The following is a 6,897-nucleotide window of genomic DNA, read 5'->3' on the forward strand; positions in this document are numbered from 1 at the left end:
GGAAATCAAAAAAAACTTTAGGTTACCACTTGGGCATTTCACAATGTTTTTCACAAAAGTTTTTCAAAATGTATGCCATATTCCAAACATTTATTAGAAATACATCATGTAACAGTAGCTCCATAGGTACTTAATTATCGACTTCAAATTAGTAGGTACTTCTTCTCTTTCATTGGATCTATTTTTTGTTAACTTATCCTTTGATATTTCAAAATCTATGTCCAAATGGATTGACAAGGAATATTCCAAAGGAAATTGGAAACCTATCAGCAATTGAATATCTGGATTTGAACTCTAACGGTTTGAGTAGTACATAAACTACATCTCTTAAACTTATGTTATTTATTAAATCAAGTGTTTTAAAAAATCAAAACTTGACTAGACGTCAAGGCTAAGCTTCTAGCTTTTACGAGCTCAAATGGACCAACCTATAAAAGCGTAAATGCGTGGCTTTCTGGCAAGGCTGAACTTTCTGCTTAGACGCACTTTTAAAACACTAATTAAATCTATTCAATTTGTTTATTTAGTGTCTGGAAAAGACTTACACCAAAACTTAAGTTCAAATTTGTCATGTATATCGAAGATTTTATGCTGGTCGAAAATCTAAATGAACTTTAGGTTTCCACCTATGCATTTTACACTCTTTTGGAAAAGGTTTTTCAAATTGTGTGGTAGTTATCAAATAATTATTAGAAATACAACATAATCACCTCAAATCCTAAGTACCCAATATGATTATACTTCCTAAACTTTTCAATATTAATTGACTTGAATTTTTTTTTTTTTCAAATTCTTAGTTTTAGGATCTAGGACACAATATCAGTTAAGGAAATTTAAATTTAAAATGGTCACCTTTAACAAAGATTTTTATGCTGATGGGAATCTAAATGAACTTTAGGCTATCTCTTAGCCTTTTTACAAATAATTTTCAGCATGTATAACATATTTCAAATAATTATTAGAAATATATCATGCAACAATAACTTCATAGTTACTCATTCATCAACTTCAAATTAGTTGGCACTCTCCTCTACCAGAAGATCAATTTTGTGTTAATTTAACATTTGATGAACTTTAGGTTTCCGCCTGTGCATATTACACTCTTTTGACAAATTGTTTTCAAAAAAATATGGTATCTTCCAAATAATTATTAGGAATACATCATGCAACAATAACTTCGGAGGTTCTTCACATCAAATCAAATTAGTTTTTACTTGTTCAATTTCATTAGTCCTATTTTGTGTTCATTTAACATTTGACATTTTAAAATTTATATGTTTAAATGGAATGACAGGAAATATTTCAAATGAAATTGGAAACCTATCGGCACTTAATTATCAACTTTAAATTTTCTAGTATTTCTCATTAATAAGACCTATTCCGTGTTACCTGAACATTTGATATTTTAATATTATATGATTAAATGAATTTGACAAGAAATATTCCAAATGAAATTGGAAACCTATCAACACTTGTATATCAATATTTGGGGTACAACGGTTTCAATGGTATGTAACTAGATCTCCTAAACTTATTTTATTTATTAATTTCTATATTCTAAAATGCGAGCTTTTACAACCCTAAATGTGCTAGGCATTAAGAACATAAATTGTTGCTAGGCATCATGATGTAGTATAGATAGATTTTTCAGCAGAATTTAGAATTGTACCAAAAAGGGCAAAGAAGAAAAAGAATAAGAAAGCAAAAGGAAGAAGCCAGCAGAAGAAGATGACCAGGAGAGGGGAAGAATTAGGGAAAAGGGGAAATTGTGGGCAAAGCCAATCTTAATTCATTTCATTCATCAACTAAGTTTTGTTTTCAATTATAAACTATATAAATAGACAAAACAACAAATCTAAAGCTAAGGGCTTGAGCCAGCCCATTAATATAAATCCAACTCTAAATAAAATAAAATAAAATAAATTATCCAATAATAACAAAAGGGTGATGTTTGCATCAATTCTCTCGGAGTAGAAGAAAAACTCGACTTTGTCAAGTGGACAAATCACAAATGGCTACAGTCGAGCTCCTAATCATAAGCAAGGTGGATGTACTCATGCCATGGGAGACGATCTTTCTTAAGAACCAAATATAAAAACTCCATTATTGATAACAATCATAACTGGAGCTTATCCCCAACAATATGATGTAACCAATGTGATCCCGACAAAATCCTGCTTATTCCAATAAATTTGGATCAAGATATTGAAGTTTCTCTCTGGACTCTGATGTAGTACATTCCTACTACAATTAATAATTTTCTACTATTCCTACTACAATTATGTTTCATCGTTTGTAAGAGTTTATCTTTTCAATTTGTTTATCTTTTTAGTTTTCTTGTATAGTTATGATAGAACTTTTTATCTTTTACTTAATTATGATTGTAGTTTCAATTTCCTAATACTATTAGAAGTAGGGAATAATTTTATCTATAAATATAGGAGCATTATACTTTTCAACAACAATAAACTATTATTCAATATATACGTGACATGATTGTTCAAATATCATTTTTATATATTACATAATTCATATTATAAGAATTTCGTTACGCTTCCGCACCAAAATTGGTATCAGAGCAAGGAAATTGCCTTAATCTAATGGTTGACGATGGTCCTAGTGGTAGTCGAACCGTCGAAAATGAATGGAGGCTCGACAAACTAGAATAACGAATCGATGAAACCCTTCACAACATCACGTAGATGCTACTGTGTTAAGTCTCGAAGGGGATTGCAAGTTCATAGAGAAGCAAGCTTACAAAAATTTGTAAACTTTAACTACTGTGAATATTAGTTATTTCAACAAGAATAGAACACGACATGTAGCTAGAGAATTTCCTCGAGTCCAAGCCAAGTTTTAAAAAACACAAGTTATCAAGGATTCCTTTTTTCAACAAAACTCAAGGATGAATTTTTTTTCAAGTGGAGGGGATTGATGTAGTACATTTCTATTACAATTAATAATTTCTTACTATTCCTACTACAATTATGTTTCATTTTTTCTAGGAGTTTATCTTTTCAATTTGTTTATCTTTTTAGCTTTCTTGTATAGTCATGATAGAACTTTTTATCTTTTATTTAATTAGGATTGTAGTTTCAATTTCCTAATACTATTAGAAGTAGGGAATAATTTTTTCTATAAATATAGGAGCATTATACACTTTTCAACAACAATCAATTATTATTTAATATATACGTGATATGATTGTTCAAATATCATTTTTATTTATTACATGATTCATATTATAAGAATTTCATAACGCTTTCGCACCAGACTCCATGTACAGTGAAACTCAAGTTGATTAACCCAACAAATAAGGAAGCACTAAATCTTTCCATCATTGGTCAACACAATCCGTTAATCTAAAATAATATCAATTTTATTTTTGGGCACTGTAGAAGGTGGTATTGGAGTATATATAGCAAAAGATTTAGTGTGGAAAGTCCCAGGTGGGCATAGAAAGTGATCATTAAAGGGATTAAAGTAGCCTTTCTACGCAACGAAATCCTTAATAGTTAAAATTGAATGGTGGTCAAAATGTGATGAAAGGTGAATGATATATGTGTTTGGACCAACATGCTTTAAAATTTTTAAAGGACCAACACTAAAGGCTTGCAATATAACATAAGCCCCAGTATTAAATTCAATATGTCGTTTATGCAAATCAGTTCGAAGTTTACATGATTTATTACTTGCTTCAAGTTGTTTGTCTCAATATGCAAGTCAAGAAGATGATGCAGAAATACCTTAGCTGACATCGACATACTAGTATATAGGAACATGGGAATAAGGTCTAAAGGCCTCCTAGACTTATAACCATGAATAACTTCACAGGGAAGATCAGAATTATCATATGCAAGTTAAACTGGTGGAAGGATCAAACCCCAATTCCTAAGATTTTTCGGGACTAGACACTTTAAAAAATTGCCAAGACTTTGGTTAGCAACATTAGTTTGACCATCAATCTTGGGTGGTCTACAGTGGAGAATTTCAATTTAGTGCTAAAAATAGGTGACATGGTTCTCCAAAAGTGACTAGTGCAATCATTAGCCTCTTTGGGTTGGGTAAGAGTACAACATACAACACATAATTGAGAGGTGTCGAGAATAAGGGATATAATATCTAGTTTCTCCGGAAGAGTGCGGATACCACCTAAGGAGATGTATTCACTATCATCCAAATTATTAAAATCTTCAAGTTTAGGTTCATAGACTAGATCTTCTAATGGCTCATATATTACATTCTTTCGTGCTTCAATAACTAAGGCTTGAATAGGACATTTGGAAGGAATGTGGCCAATGCCCTTATAGTTGAAGCACTGCAAGTGAGAAGAAGTCCTTGAAATTTTAGAAATTTTACTCTTATTTTCCAACACATGAGGAATATTAGATGGGAAAGGTCTTCTAATAGACTTAAGACAAGGTGGCGCTGATAAGATGGATACATGGTTGGCACCACACTGTCCATATGGAGTACCAATAATCAACTTGTAATCTCGGGCTAAAGAGTAAACATAATGAAGAGTAGTGACTCCCTAAAGGAAAAGCTCAAGCCTAAGATAATATCTTAGACCTTCTTTAAACTTACTCAAAGTTAGGTCCTTATCCTTAATGATATGACATTTTATTCGAAATTCTTCAAACTGAGCAATGTACTCAATCACTAGTCAATTCCCTTGTGTAACGGTATTCCATTAGATAAAAATTTCAGGATTTAAGCAACCATCGAAAGTAAGGGCATCTAATTTAATGTCCCTAAAGAAACACTACTTATGATGAAGGAGAGAATGAGTATTGTGACGATTATAGCCTCGTTCTCGCTTACGAATCTGATCCCTATCCCTACGATCGTGCCGAAAATTCTTTTGATCACCTTGTCAACAATGATATTATCTATTGTAGGACATTTCAGAATTATCAATATCAATCGAATGAGGGATTTTGTTAAAATTATTCAAACTAGCAGCTAGCCCCCTACTCTCTTCAAGAGTAGCAATCATTTAGGATTTGATAGCAGTTATTTGTCAGGTAAGTGCATCAAATTGTGAAGGGTCCATAGTTAAGGTACTAACACTAAAAGTGATAAAGACGATCACTATGAAACTGCATGCAATGTATTAGTAACTAAATGACTTCGTAACTAAATGACTTCAATTGAAAGATCAATGAACAATAAGTGCAAGCAATACGATATAACAACTTGAGTATTTTTTATTTTATTTTTGAATTTTGGGATTAAATAAATTCAAATATGACATGCTAATATATATATAGGTGAAATAAAAAAAACAGGGTCAATACTAATAAAAAACTGAATCATGTAAAATATGTGAAATAAAAGTAGAATTTAACGCCGTTAATGGATCCAATAAAGTGATTTTAGATATAAAAAAAAATAAAAATAAAAAATTAGAATAACAGCAATAAAAAATTTAATCGATGCAATTTAAAATAAAACAGGAATATAAACCAATAATAAACAAAAAATAGTGACTCCCTTTTTTTTTCTTTTTTTCTTTTTTGGAAGTAATTGTGCCAATCGATCGGACTAAAAGGTACCTGCAAGATAATGTTAGAAAATTCACCTTTTTTTCGCCTTTCTTCTCTTCTCTTTCTTTTATTGAAATCAACTATTTTATTTGAATGAGATCCAATCAAATAATGGAAGAAGTTGACAATAAAGGATTGGTTACTGTATGGGTTGGGCTGGGTAAAATAAACTTTATATAGGGGGCTTGGGTTAAGTGAGTTTGAATCTGGGTAAGTGGATCAGATAAAATTTTGGATTATGGGTATTGGGCCGAGGAAATAGTGGCCAACGGCCGGTTGACCCGGCCATTTTTTCAAAACAACCTTTGACCAAAAATTTAAAAAAAAATGCTGAAAATGCAAACAAAAGCCAAATAGTCGAAAATACCCTCAAATAAAAAAAAAAGAGAAGAGAAAAAGAAGAGAAAAAATGAAAAAGTAAAATCTCATTACTGACCCAGATCGAAGCATCGCCGGAGATCGCCATTTCTCAAAGGGTTTAGTTTTTTTCTTATTCTACATTGAAATATTTTTTGTTGCTGTTAATGTTTGAAATTTGAAAATTTGTTTACTGAATATGTTATGGATTAAAAACAAATTTTGAAGTTTATTTATACTTAAAATGGAAGAAAATATCGAATTTGAGGTTGAAATGACTCAGAAAAATGAAAAAAAGGATTGAAATTTGTCGAAAATGGAGTTTTCCGACGAGCGGTGAGTTCTCGTCGAACTGGATCTGGAGCGTTCGGATCCGGACTATCATACAGTCCGTAACGGACCATATGGTCCGTTTCGGACCAAAGGTGGTTTGTAACAGACCATATAGGTCCGTAAAATTTAAATAAGTAATTAAAGTAATAATTAAATAAAGAATAATAAACAAAATCAATTAAAATAAATAAATAATATACACAATCAATTAAAATAAATAACTAAATAAATAAAGCAAATAAATATTAAATAAACAAATAAAACAAGTAATTAAAATAAAAACATAATAAATATTATACATAATCGATTGAAATAATTAATGAAATATTTAAATAAAAATGAAATCAAATGTTAAATAAACAATTAAAATAAGTAATCAAATAAAGTAAATAAATATTAAACAATAATCAACTTTGTGATTTCTCACGTCGATCATGAAATCACCGTTGTAATTTGTCACGAATGTTTTCAATCGTTGCGAGAATTGGTAACTCTAGATCCTTCTTAAATAAAGCATTGAGCGACTCCGCATTGAAGAACCAAGATATCGCTATATCATCTATTCGAATTGGTAACTCTAGATTCTTCTTAATTAATAAAATACTTAAAAGAATAAATTAAAGTAATTATGATTTAGGGAAATGAAAGTTTATTTCGA

Source organism: Olea europaea, unplaced genomic scaffold (genome assembly GCF_002742605.1).
Source record: "Olea europaea var. sylvestris unplaced genomic scaffold, O_europaea_v1 scaffold116, whole genome shotgun sequence".
NCBI lineage: Eukaryota > Viridiplantae > Streptophyta > Magnoliopsida > Lamiales > Oleaceae > Olea > Olea europaea.